Source organism: Carcharhinus amblyrhynchos, chromosome 31 (genome assembly GCF_965287045.1).
Source record: "Carcharhinus amblyrhynchos chromosome 31, sCarAmb.v2.hapA, whole genome shotgun sequence".
In the NCBI taxonomy this organism is placed as follows: Eukaryota; Metazoa; Chordata; class Chondrichthyes; order Carcharhiniformes; family Carcharhinidae; genus Carcharhinus; species Carcharhinus amblyrhynchos.
This window is the reverse complement of record NC_137354.1, coordinates 4,585,767-4,600,305: the sequence shown is the minus strand read 5'-3', so window position 1 is coordinate 4,600,305 and position 14,539 is coordinate 4,585,767.

Below are 14,539 nucleotides of genomic sequence, written 5' to 3'. Positions count from 1 at the left end.
TTTCCAGCTCCTGTCACTGTGTGTGGTTTGCACGTTCTACCTATGTCTGCATGGGTTTCCTCCGGGCGCTCTGGTTTCATAGAATTCATAGAATAGAATACATAGAATAGAATCCCTACACTACAGAAAGAGGCCATTCAGCCCATCAAATCTGCACCAAGCACAATCCCACCCAGGCCCTACCCCATATCCCTACATATTTTACCCACTAATCCCTCTAACCTACACATTTCAGGACACTAAGAGGCAATTTTTAGCACGGCCAATCAACCTAACCCGCACACCTTTGGACTGTGGGATGAAACTGGAGCACCCGGAGGAAACCCACACAGACACGAGGAGAATGTGCAAACTCCACACAGACAGTGACCCCAGCCGGGAATCGAACCCAGGTCTCTGGAGCTGTGAAGCAGTGGTGCTAACCACTGTGCCACAGGGTAGTCTGAAAGATGTGCTGGTTAGGTGCATTGGTCATGTTGAATTCTCCCTTGGCGCCTGAGTGTGGCGACCAAGGGATTTTCACAGTAACTTCATTACAGTGTTAATGTAAGCCTACATATGACACTAATTAATTACTAAGAATAAGCAAAAACCCTTGCACTCCTTTGAAATGGGGCAACCCTGTCCGGTTTCCAAAATGTGGATGGTGAGGTCAATTGTTGGCCACTGACCTCCAGCAGTCGCAGGGTGAACTAACTTGACACCAAACCTACTGAGTTGCTCCTTCCTGCGGCCCATGTAACCTTTGAACCTTTGGCCGCCATGTCGCTAAATCATTGAGGTCAGCACTCGGAGCTGTACTCAGAATGATTGACATCCCAAACCTTTGTCTTGCCCAGTCTGAAACAGTGAGTTCACGTCACTTCTTGAAGAATATTAGTTTGGAAATGTCACCAAATCTGACAGTACAACGGCATTTAATTATCTCGCAGAGTAGATGCCAAATCACCTTGAGATGAATGAATATCTGTAATGAGCGTAATCAGTTCCCTCAGACTATTTCTCCGCAGAGAGAGAACTAGAATTGCTCAGAATGTCATCAGGACACAAAGTATGAAAAGTAATCCAGAAACTAGCGCAAAGACTGACCCAAAAAGGCTGTTGCTATGAATCCAATCGTTTTCAACTCTTCTTTCTGTAATACTGCTTCAGATGAAGAGAAATTTCCTCCAAAGAATTTATGCTCTAAAGCATAATGATCTCCAAGAAAACACAGTTGGATGGCAGCTTATCAACACTTGACATGTTGGCTGTAAGCCATTACTCAGTGAGTAGCACACTCCAGAGGTTTCTGTTCAAAATAACAGTGCAACGCTCCCACTGTCGCACTGAGGGAGTGTCACACTGAGGGAGTGTCGCACTGAGGGAGTGTCGCACTGAGGGAGTGTCGCACTGAGGGAGTGCCGCACTGAGGGAGTGCCGCACTGAGGGAGTGCCGCACTGAGGGAGTGCCGCACTGAGGGAGTGCCGCACTGAGGGAGTGCCGCACTGAGGGAGTGCCGCACTGAGGTCCCATCTTTGAGGTGAAATATTAAAGCAAGATACCATGGCAGTATTCACAGAGAGAATGAATTCACCCCCACCGCCCCCCCATGCTGCCCCCCCTCCCCTGCCAATCGCCTGCCACCCTCCGCCACTTCCCCTGTTATCCCGGACAATATTAACTCCTAAATCCACAGCACTGAAAACTGATGATCTGGTCACACCCACAGTGCTGTGTGCCACTTGCTGTGCTGTGGGTTTCCCTCCGGGTACTCCAGTTTCCTCCCACAGTCTGAAAGACGTGCTGGTCAGGGTGCATTGGCCATGCTAAATTCTCCCTCAGAGTACCCAAACAGGTGCCGGAGGGTGGTGACTGGGGGATTTTCACAGCAACTACATTGCAGTGTTAACGTAAGCCAACTTGTGACTTCAAACTTCAAAAAAAACCCAGGAAAGCAGCTCATGTACTGCATTGAACCTGAATCTATAAAAGGTGCTATATAAATACAATGGTTTGAAACAGTGCCACCCATTCATTATACACACATGACAATTCCAACAAAAGCAAGGGGAATGAAAAATGAATCGATCAAGTTTTTGGGTGCTGGCTCCTTCATGGGGCCTTGTGCTTTGAATGTAATGCGATGACATGGAGTTTAGTGGGGGTTAGATCTTCCATAACTACCCACAACTTCATCCACACTGTGTTTCAAGTTGGACCATGGTCTATTTCACCATCTGTGTTCTGGGTGTCGTGTGTGCCCGGTTGACCAACCCCTGAATTTAGAATTAGTAACACTCGGTGGTGAAACTCTGCAGAGTTGAGCACTGGACCCCGATCGGGACAAAGGGGAACTAATTAATCAATCTGTCGTGAGGAATGCAGACACTTTGTTGCTGTACTTGGGACGGTTGGTTCCTTGATCGATAACTCTCAACGGCAAATCAACCCTGCTACTTAAGCCAGAAGAAAATAGGCTGAGAGAAGGAATTTAAAACAAACACAAAATATTCAGTGCCATTCATACATCTATCATTTACAGACTGCCTCCCCCCCCCCCCAGAAAAAACAGTTAATATTAACGTTGGGACTGGGTAGTGATTGATTCAGTCGCACTTTGACCTTTGTTGCTATGGGGATCTTCACAAAGCAAAAGATTTTTCTTATCCTGTCACAACTCCAATATATAAAAGAGTCTATTAAGTGTGTCCTTGACATCGACCTTAATGAATTTAGCAAGGGGCGGAGGAAAAACTCCAACTGCACTGACACTCGGCAATGAAAAAAGCCACAAATTATCCTGGTGCTTTTTTGCTATTGGGAATTTCTCCTGAGGGTTGCCAATGCCCCAGCTTCGCCCCAGAGTTTCCAGAAATTGAAGATTTAATCTCCCGGATATGACCAAAAGCAACTGCCAGGAGAGAAAACATTGAAGCACTAAAGAAAGTCGCGCTTTTCTTTTTAAAAATAACTTTCATTTAACCCTCTCACTCACTCACTCACTCATTCCAAAAGCAGTGAGGTTGATGCCAAGGTTCGCGGGTTTGATCCCTGTACGTGTCATTCACTTTACAAGTGGCACGGTGGCACAGTCGGTTAGCACTGCTACCTCACAGCACCAGGGATCCAGGTTCGATTCCCGGCCTCGAGTCACTGTTTGTGTTTAGAGTCTGTCTAGAGTTTGCACATTCTCCCTGTGTCTACATGGGTTTCTTCCAGGTGCTCCAGTTTCCTCCCATGCTCCAAAGATGTGTGGGTTAGGTGCTTTGGCCATGCTGAGTTGCTCCTTAGTGTCAGGGGCATCAGAAGAGTAATTATGAGGGGTTTCGGGGATAGGGCCTGGGTGGGATTGTTGTCAATGCAGGCTCAATGGGCTGAATGGCCTCCTTCTGCACCATAGGGAATCTAATCTATTCTACAAAGCATCCACACCCTTAATGTGCCCACGGGACAGGAGGGACTCTATGAAGATGGCAGACATTGCATGTTTCCTCTCCAAGAACACTCAAAGTCGTGAAACATAACCATGGGGTGGCATGGTGGCACAGTCGGTTAGCACTGCTGCCTCACAGCGCCAGGTGCCCGGGTTCAATTCTAGCCTCGGGTCACTGCCTGTGCGGAGTTGGCACGTTCTCCCTGTGTCTGCATGGGTTTCCTCCAGGTGCTCCGCTTTCCTCCCACAGTCCAAAGATGTGCAGGTTTGATTGGCCATGCTAAATTGACCCTTAGTGTCAGGGGGATTAGCAGGTTAAATACGTGGGGTTAGAGAGATAGGGTATGGGTGGGATTGTGGTCGGTGCAAACTCGGTGGGTGGAATGGCCTCCTCTGCACTGTAGGATTTTATGGATTCTAGCTGCACCAATGATGTTGTGAGGGTGGGCTGTGGTAGGTGAACGAGAGACAGGATGCTGTGTCGGCATGTCAGGAAGTTTAATTAGCGCTGTGTAAAATAAAACAACACATGTTCGCGAGATGAAAGCGATTGTGAATGTTGAAATCTAAGAGAAAACGATGCGAAAGTGCAGCAAGAGCTGTCCAAAAAAGGAAGGAAACTGTAATGGTTTGGATATAGATCTTCCATCGGAATTGGGAGCTGGGAGAGAAGCAATTTCCTTTCTAATTCTCTCAGCTGGGGAGGGGACTTTGGAGGCAGACATTCTGATCATATGTTTCAATTCTTTCTGCTGGCCTCAGGTGATCTGAAACTCTGCTGGATGTCCCTTCATGGTCTCCAAGTCCAGTTTTCCCATTTTCTCGTTGACCCACACTGGCTCCTGGATCTTGGAACACCTCAATTTTAATAAATCTCATCATTGTTTCTAAATCTCTCCAATGGACTTTTCCCTCTCCCTATCTCTGTAACCCCAAGCCTCACAGCCCCTCCAGATATCTGCGCTCCTGTAATATGGGTCATTTGCCCACCCTCCCAGTTCAATTGCTCAACAATTGGTATCCTTAGCTTCCTAAGCCCTAAGCTCTGAAATTCCCTCTCTAAACCTCTCCACCTAGAACAAAGAGTACAGCACTGGAACAGGCCCTTCAGCCCATCAAGCCTGTGCCAACACTTGACACCTTTCTAAACTAAAGACCTTTTGCCTCTATGTGGTCCCGCTGTTCCCTGCCTATTCATGTATCTGTGAAACGTGGCCTAACCAAAGTTCGTCAGAGCTGAAAGATCATCCAGACTCAAAACAAAAAAAAGAAAATGCTGGAAAATCTCAGCAGGTCTGGCAGCATCTGTACAGAGAGAAAAGAACTGACGCTTTGACGTCCCAAAGTTTTGACAAAGGGTGACGTGGATTCGAAACATCAGCTCTTTTCTCTCCTTACAGATGCTGCCAGACCTGCTGAGATTTTCCAGCATTTTCTCTTTGGATTTCAGATTCCAGTATCTGCAATAATTTGCTTTTATCCAGACTCAAAACATTGGCTCTATTCTCTCCTCACAGATGTTATCAGAGCTGCTGAGATTTTCCAGAATGTTCTCCTCCAATGATCTCAAACCAATACCATTCCAGCCGAGGATAGGTTTGAATAACGCTGAGATTTTCTAACTCACAGGCAAACCTTTTCACTAGCGCAGCTCGCAGTTATTTCCTATTTTGATCATCTATCCCCCCGCTCAAGTTATTCTCTAATCTCAAGAAAACATTTGAGCAGTGTGTTCATCCAATTTTCTCAAAGCAGGAATGCCATCCCTGCTGCCATTCTTGCTTGTAGCAAGACGTTAATACATCAGGTGCTGTGTGGAAACGAAGGCAACTTGGTCAATTAAACTTAGGTCAAATGAGCGGTGTCAGGTTTGTGCTGCATTTCATCTATCCATTTAGACCTCCAACCTCACTGCGGGATTAGAATCCATCTACTTCAATGTGCCTTTGGGCAGAGGGACAGAATTGTCAGAATGGAAAATTTGCACATTCAGCCTTTTCCTCTGAACACTCGGCTCGGACATTTCTTCATGCATCAGTAGCGCACGGCTGTGAGTCAAATCGAACTTCACTCATTAGCTCTTCCCTGAAGCTTGATACTGTCACAGGCCAATAATTATCACCCAGCCAGGATCTAAACTCCTCCTTTACACATTACTGCTTTGTGAATTACAGGTTTTCAAATCTGTTTGAAACACAAAGAGAACTTCAGTCAGACTCCAATATGTTCACTCTATAATTGTATACATCAATTCCTGCCTCATGCTGCCTACTGCATAAAATGTGACACCGCCAACATCAGTAAGGATGAGGGGACTCCAGTAATGTGGAGAGATAGGAGAGGTGTTTTCCTTCGGCAAGAGATAATTTAGGGGAAATTTAATATATATCCAAAATCATAGAATCCTACAGTGCAGGAAGAGGCCATTCAGCCCATCGAGCCTGCACCGACTGCAATCCCACCCAGGCCCTATCCCTGTAACCCCATGTATTTACTCTGCTAGTCCTTCTGACACTAAGGGCAATTTAGCTTGGCCAATCAATCTAACCCACACATTTTTGGAGTGTGGGAGGAAACTGGAGCACCCAGAGGAAACTCACGCAGACATGGGGAGAATGTGCAGACTCCACACCCACGGTGATCCAAGCCAGGAATCGAACCCCGGTCCCTGGCGCTGTGAGGCAGCAATGCTAACCACTGTGTCACTGTGCCAGCCTGGCGAAGGATTTTCATAGGGTCAGTGGAGGAAGTATTTTCGCTAGCCACATCTGGCCAGTAAGATTTAAGATCATTCCCGGGTGGAGATGAGGAGCATGTTTTACGCAGCGAGTTGTCACACAGGAATCTGGGAGTGGGACTGACTGGCTAGCTCTTTTGAAGAGCCAGATTGGATGTGATGGGTCGAATGGCTTTGCTGTACCCTTAGAGTCATAGAGGTTTACAGCAGGGAAAAAGGCCCTTCCTTGTCCACGCTGGCCTTCCTTTTAAACCCCTAGGCTAGTCCCAATTGCCCTCATTTGGCCCATATCCCTCTATACCCATCGTACCCATGTAACTGTCTAAACTCATCATAAAAGAAACAATTGTACCCGTCTCTGTTACTGCCTCTGGCAGCTTGTTCCAGACGAACCACTCTTGCAATGGAATGCTGTGGACCTTGGCTGAAATCAACAAGTTGCCATTTACAATATTGTTCTGTAAGTGAAGTGAGTGAATTGATTCAAGTTTAAAAGTATCACATTTATGCAAACTCTTCGTGCATTTCCAAAAGGAAAATAAAGCCCGCGCAGCATTCAGGACGGGTGATGGCATACTTCCTCCTGGGAGGAGTAGAAAACACTGGCTGCTGTGTGCTGTGGCACTGGCAGTGTTGGCACTGCTGCCCACGGTGACTGCCAATGAATGAAGGTGATGTTATCTTCATTTTCCACTCTTCCTGTGAAGCAGAAGGAAATGCTGTATGAAGTCTTTGTAAAGCAGTAAGTCTGGAGATGGTGACACTGTGGATAGGGTTGGTAAAACACTCACTAATGGTGTCCCAATCCATTTTCACTCGCCCAAATGCAATTTCCTTCTTTTTAATCTGATAGCCGCCCCTGTAATGATTTACATTTCCTCTTGGCCGCGCTTGCTGCCAACAGTGTGCGTGCGCAGTTGGACTGTTGTCGTCACTGCGAGCAATAAGACTGCACATTGGCCAGGAGCTGAGATGCTGATCCAACACTTACTAAAGACACTGGTCATAAAGAAAGTCTCTGAGTCGGTGGGAGGCAGCCGGGGGTCGGGGTTAGGAGGGAGGGGGAGCCTCTGATCCACACACTGATGGTCGAACCTGTAAAGTCCCGTCTGAGGTTAACAGAACTTTCCACTCTCCGCCTTTTGCCCGCTCCAATTCCCATGGCAGGCAGGATGGTAAAATTCCGGTCTTAGCAGAGGGAGCCTTGCTCTGGATTGTAACATGACCATTCAATCATTTGATGAGCTAGAATCATAGAAACCCTCCAGTGCAGAAGAAGGCCATTCGGCTCATCGAGTCTGCACCAACAACAGTCCCACCCAGGCTCTATTCTTGTAACCCCCATGTAATCCCCCTGACACTAAAGGGTAATACTACCCAATCCTGCTCCCCGTTACGCCAAGTATCTACCCCAGTAATCCCCTTAAGCTACGCATCTTGGGACACTAAGGGGCAATTTAACACAGCCAATCCACAGACACGGTGAGAACGTGCAAACTCCACACAGACAGTCACCCGAGGCTGGAATTGAACCCGGGTACCTGGTGCTGTGAGGCAGCAGTGCTAACCACTGTGCCACCATGCTACCATCTTAGTGCCCAAAAAAGTGCAGGTTTGCCCATGGATTGGCCATGCCAACTTGCCACTTAATGTCCAAAGACGTGTAGCTGAAGTAGGTTGGTCATGGGAAATGTGCAGGGTTAAGGAGATAGGGCGGGAGAGGAGGCTTGGGTTAGATTCTCTATCAGAGAAAGTTAATGGGCTGAACGGCCGCCTTCTGCACTGCAGGGATTCTGAAATCTTGTCTTACCAGTTCAAGTGAAAGTAACCTATTACCAAAATGATAAATGTTAATTACAGTCAATCAATCTCTCTGACAATGTAAAATGAACTGTCACCGGAGCGGAGAATCCTTGCTTGATGAATTACATGCTGGAAATTTTTTTAAAAAAGACCAAATTTAAAATTTCAAAAGCATTTCTGCTTTTTTTTTTGGTTTCATTTTCTTTCTCCTTCAGAATATAATCTTTCTTTCTGTTTCTCTCTCTGATATGACATTGAATTTATTCATTCTCATTTGCACTGACTTTTCAGCCCACGTACTGTCAATTTCAGAATCCTTCAGTGAAATTGACTAAGGAAGTACATGGCTTCTGTTCATTAACGTTCCTGATGCCTGCTTTCCTTCCCGGTGCTGTGATCAGCTCATAACCCCATCAATTTGCCCAAGTTACCGAAAGACCAGAACGATCCACTAATAACAAAATTAAATAATCTGGTTTAGTAATGTTGGGTTGAAGGATAACTATTGACCATTATGCCAGGGAGAGACATACCCTCATTCCCCCCTCCACACCATAGTGTCATGGAATTATTAAATGTTCCCCAAGAGACAGACAGAGGTTAACATCTCATCCAAAAGTTGTGCCTCCAACAATGCAGCACTCCCTCTGTTAGGGGTTAGTTGGTTGAGTTGACTGGACGGCTTGTTAGTGATGCAGAGCAATACCAACTGATTTGATTTTGATTTGATTTGATTTATTATTGTCACGTATTACTACACTTTCTCAGAAGACTAAGGAAATTTGACATGTCAGCTACGACTCGCACCAACTTTTACAGATGCACCATAGAAAGCATTCTTTCTGGTTGTATCACAGCTTGGTATGGGCTCCTGCTCTGCCCAAGATCACAAGGAACTACAAAAAGTCATGAATGTAGCCAAATCCACCACGCAAACCAGTCTCCCAACCATTGACTCGGTCTACACTTTCCACTGCCTCGGCAGAGCAGCCAGCATAATTAAAGACCCTTGGACATTCTCACTTCCATCTTCTTCCATCAAGAAAATGGTACAAAAGTCTGAGGTCACTTATCAACTGACTCAAGAACAGCTTCTTTCTGACTGCCATCAGATTTTTGAACGGTCCTACCTCACATTAAGTTGATCTTTCCCTACACCCTAGCTATGATTGTAACACTACATTCTGCACCCTCTCCTTTCCTTTTCTATGAGCAGTATGCTTTGTCTGTATAGCATACAAGAAACAATACTTTTTACTGTATGTTAATACATGTGACAATAATAAATCAAATCAAATTAGCTCATTGTCACATGTATTAACATACAGTGAAAAGTATCGTTTCTTGTGCACTAGACAGACAAAGCATACCGTTCATAGAGAAGGAAACAAGAGAGTGCAGAATGTAGTGTTACAGTCATAGCTAGGGTGTAGAGAAAGATCAACTTAACGCGAGGTAGGTCCATTCAAAAGTCTGACAGCAGCAGGGAAGAGTTTTGATTCCCATACTGGCTTCAGTTATTCATGAAGACCCCATCTTCCCAACCAGTGTTGTGGTGATCCTCGGGTTAAATCGCCACCCACTCAATTCTCCCCCTCAAAGAGGAGAACAGCCAAGGGCCATCCAGGAGTGTGGTGGCTTTACCTTACCTCTGTACTGTACTGCTGGGAGCACATTGTTGTGCTCTTGTCTCTGGAGTGGTACCTAAACCTCTGGAGACGAGAGACTATATAGAGAGCCAAGGCCAACATTTAATTATACATCACAATTTAGACAACAAAATTCCCCATACAGCGGGGACAATTCCCTCAGAATTCCTGTATTAGAATCGTCAGTGCTACCTTGACATCTCGGTCCTTCTTTGTTCAATCCTCTGTACCACTCCACCTCGAAAGCTCAGTCAGCGCTGAATGATCTGCGTTAAGCAAGTGGCCAGTTAGCCTTGATTTATGTAACTGTTTAATCCCCAACATGCTCCCTTTCAGAGTGAATGCAATGCTGTTTCTAAGGATTTGAACCAGGTTAGCCTGGATCAGTCAGAGCGTGGGAGGGTTGGGGTGCTGGGGGGGGTGGTGCTGGTGGCTTGGATGGATCTTTGGACTCTCCCCTCTCACATGAGGGTAAATCATTGCAAAAGACACTGTGTGGGGATTTGGTGGCTGGACAGGCCTGGTGGAATCTTATTTAATTGCTTTAATAGTGTTTTTATTATCCATTCTTGGGGCCTGGGTATCGCTGGCTGGGCCAGCATTTATTGCCCATCCCTAGTTATCCCTGAGAAGGTGGTGGTGAGCTGCCTTCTCGAATCGTGGCAGTCCCCGTGCTGTGGGTTGACCCACAATGCCATTAGGGAGGGAACTCCAGGATTTTGGCCCAGCAACTGCGAAGGAACGGCCAATATATTTCCAAGTCAGGGTGGTGAGTTGCAGGTGGTGGTGTTCCCATCTATCTGCTGCCTCGTCCTTCTAGATGGAAGTGGTCACGTGTTTGGAAGGTGCTGTCTAAGGATCTTTGGTGAATTGCTGCAGTGCATCTTGTAGATAGTACACACTGCTGCTACTGAGGTAGTACATCAGTATACATCAGTTCCTGTCTCACGCGTATATCTACCTACTGCATAAAATGTGACACCGCCAAAACCAGTAAGGATGAGGGGACTTCAGTAATATGGAAAGATAGGAGAGGTGTTCTCTTGCTGAAGGAGATGATTTAGGGGAATTTTAATATATATCCAAAATCATAGAATCCTACATTGCAGGAGGTAGCCTTTCAGCCCATCGAACTGCATTGACAACAATCCCACCCAGCTCCTATCCCCATAAACCCAATACACTTCCCCTCCATCATAGAATAGAGTCATACAATCCTACAGTGCAGAAGGAGGTCATTCAGCCCATCGAGTCTGCACTGTCAACAATCCCACCCTGGGAGTTCCCTACTCAAACCTACGCAGACACGAGGAGAAGGTGCAAACTCAACACAGACAGTCACCCAAGGCCAGGGAATGGATGTTTGTAGATGTAGTACTAATCAAGCAGGGCTGTTTTGTCCTGGATGGTGTCGAGCTTCTTGAGTGTTGTTGGAGCTGTGCCCATCCAGGAAAGTGGGGAGTATTCCATCACACTCCTGACTTGTGCCTTGTCGATGGTGGACAGACTTTGGGGCGTCAGGAGGTGGGTCACTCGCTGCAACATTCCTAGCCTCATTCGACATGGTTGAGCCAATAGACATTTGATCCGAGTGAGCAGAAAGGTTTGGAACAACTTTATGTCTGAATGGGGTTCATTGTCCCAGACTCCAGAACCAGAACAGAACTTACAGCTATCAAATTACACTCCTTGTGGAGAATTGATGAGAAACTCCACTCCTGCATTTAAAACCTGCAAGAGGACTAAAAGTAGTTGCTGAACTTCTAAACAATTTATTTAAGCAGAGCCAACACCGAAGACAAGCTTGTGAGGAGTTCCCTGACTGCAAAACAATAGCCTGAAAAGGTAAAGATTATTTTCTGGTGGACACTGTTGAAATTCTCTCCAAGTGGAGTCTGGGAAAGAGGCAATTCTTGACTTTGTGCATTAAATGTTGGCATCCAGTTTTACTCCTCGGTGGCACAGTGGTTGGCACTGCTGCCTCACAGTGCCGGGGACCCGGATTCGATTCCGGCCTCAGGTGACCATCTGTGCAGAGACTGCATGTTCTCCCCATGTCCCCATGGGTTTCCTCCAGGTGCTCTGATTTTCTCACACAGCCCAAAAGACATGCTGGTTAGGTGGATTGGCCGTGCTAAATTGGTTCTTAGTGTCCCAAGAAGTGTTGGTTAGGTGTATTAGCCATGGTAAATGTGTCAGGTTTAGAGGGATGAGGCGGGCTGGGTAAGATACTCTGTCAGAGAGTCGGTGCAGACTCGATGGGTCAAATGGTCTCTCCTACACTGTCGGAATTCAATGATCTAATCTATAACATAACAGTAGTGCGGCACCTTGCACATAGTGGCATGCTCCAAGGCTGTACAGAAGTGATGTGACTCTGGCTGTTATGATTGCCCAAAAGTTTGATCTTCAGACGTATCATAAACCAGGAGAGTGAGAGAGAGGCGGAGAGGAGAGGTTTGGGGAGGGAGTTCTCGAGATAAGGGCCCATTCAGGCAGCTGAGGACACAGCCACTAATAACAAGAGTGATGAAAATGGAGGTGCCCTGGAGGCCAGAACTGATCCCTGGAATGAAGAGCTTGTCGTATGAGGAATGTTTGAGGACTCTGGGTCTGTACTCATTGGCATTCAGAACGATGAGTGGGGATCTTATTGAAACTTATAGAATACTGTGAGGCCTGGATAGAGTGGATGTGAGAGGATGTTTCCGCCAGTAGGAAAAACTAGAACCAGAGGGCACAACCTCAGGCTAAAGGGACAATCCTTTAAAACAGAGATGAGGAGGAATTTCTTCAGCCAGAGAGTAGGGAATCTGTGGAACTCTTTGCTGCAGAAGGCTGTGGAGGCCAGGTCATTGAGTGTCTTTAAGACAGAAATAAATAGGTTCTTGTTCAATAAAGGGATCAGGGGTTATGGGAAAAAGCAGGAGAATGGGGATGAGAAGAATATCAGCCATGATTGAATGGTGGAGCAGACTCGATGGGCTGAGTGGCCTAATTCTGCTCCTGTGTCTTATGGTCTATGGCAGAGATCTTGGCCAGCTGGTACAGCTGGTTATAGAGAGCTAGGGAGGGATTTTAAAAGCTGGATAAGAAGTTTAAAATTGAGGCATTGCCAGACTAGGAATTAATGTAGTTCAGGGAGCAGAGGGGTGATCGGTGGAGCAACTTGGATTAGATCAAGTTTACAGAGGGATGGAACTTGGCTGACAATCCACACTACAATTTGATCTGTTAATGAGCAGTGTTGTTCATTCTGCACTGATGACTCCCTTTCAGAACTCCCACAACACGACACTCCTACTACGTGCTGCAATCTCAACATAGAGCTGCCCGGACATCTAACAAGCACGGGGCAATTTACCAACAATCAGTCAGTAACCCGATATTAATAATTGATGATCTGCAGATGTGTATCAGTTCTTATAAATCACAGCGAAAGAAACACCCTTAAAACTTGAGATTCATCGACAGTACAAATATATAAGGGATTTAAAAAATTCCCCTTAAAAGATATAGGCTATTAGACACTTTGTTAAAAATTAGGGAGACTCTTGTGGCAAGTGAAGGTGTTGGAATTCTAACTGACAGCTGATTTGTAATGATAGGTTTGTGGACAACTGTCCTAACTGAAGGAACATGAGACAATGTATTGACCCAGATAGAAGGACAGGCCATCAGGGACATGGCTGCAAAATAAACTGTCAGCAAAGGATGGAAGTGGAAATCTACTGTTCGCAATGGATGATAGAAAGTCCAACTTTCACCCATCAACCGCCTATCATAATCTGTGCAACCGACCTTCCATATCCATCTCCTCCCCTCTATTATCGTCATTGGCTCATCTGCAACAACACACAAAGTGGCAGAAGATGTGTCACACACACACACACACACACACACACACACACACACACACACACACACACACACACACACACACACACACACACACACACACACACACACACACTCATAAGAACATAAGAAATAGGAGCAGGAGTAGGCCATCCAGCCCTTCGAGCCTGCCCCGCCATTCAATAAGATCATGGCTGATCTGTCGCTGCTCAGTTCCACTTTCCCGCCCTCTCCCCATAACCCTTAATCCCCTCGCTTATCAAAAACCCATCAACCCGCTTCTTAAAAATATTTAGCGAGGCAGCCTCCACCACTTCAACGGGCAGAGAATTCCAGAGATTCACCACCCTTTGAGTGAAGAAGTTCCTCCTCAACTCCGTTCTAAACCGCCCCCCTTTTATCTTGAGGCTGTGCCCCCTAGTCCTACTGTCTTTTTTGAGCGGGAAGAGTCTTTTCACTTCTATCCTATCCATCCCATTCATCATCTTATACGTCTCAATGAGATCTCCTCTCATTCTTCTAAACTCTAACGAGTACAAGCCCAGTTTATTCAGCCTCTCCTCATAGCTCAACCCCTTCAACTCCGGTATCAGCCTAGTAAACCTCCTCTGCACTCCCTCCAAGGCCAAAATATCTTTGCGCAGGTGCGGCGCCCAAAAATGCACACAGTACTCCAGCTGCGGCCTCACCAATGCCCTATACAGCTGCAGCAAGACCTCCCTACTTTTATATTCAATCCCCCTCGCTATGAAGGCCAGCATCCCATTCGCCTTCCTGACCACCTGTTGCACCTGCAAGCTGGGTTTTTGCGACTCATGCACAAGGACCCCGAGGTCCCTCTGCACCGTCGCCTGCTGCAGTTTTTCGCCCCGTAAGTAATAGTCCTTCCTACCATTCTTCCTACCAAAGTGGACCACCTCACACTTGCCAACATTAAATTCCATTTGCCATTTCCTGGCCCATTCGCCCAGCCTATCTAGATCCTTCTGCAGACTCTCCACACCCTCCGCACAATTTGCCTTTCCCCAATCTTGGTGTCATCAGCAAATTTCGACACTCTACACTCGGTTCCCTCC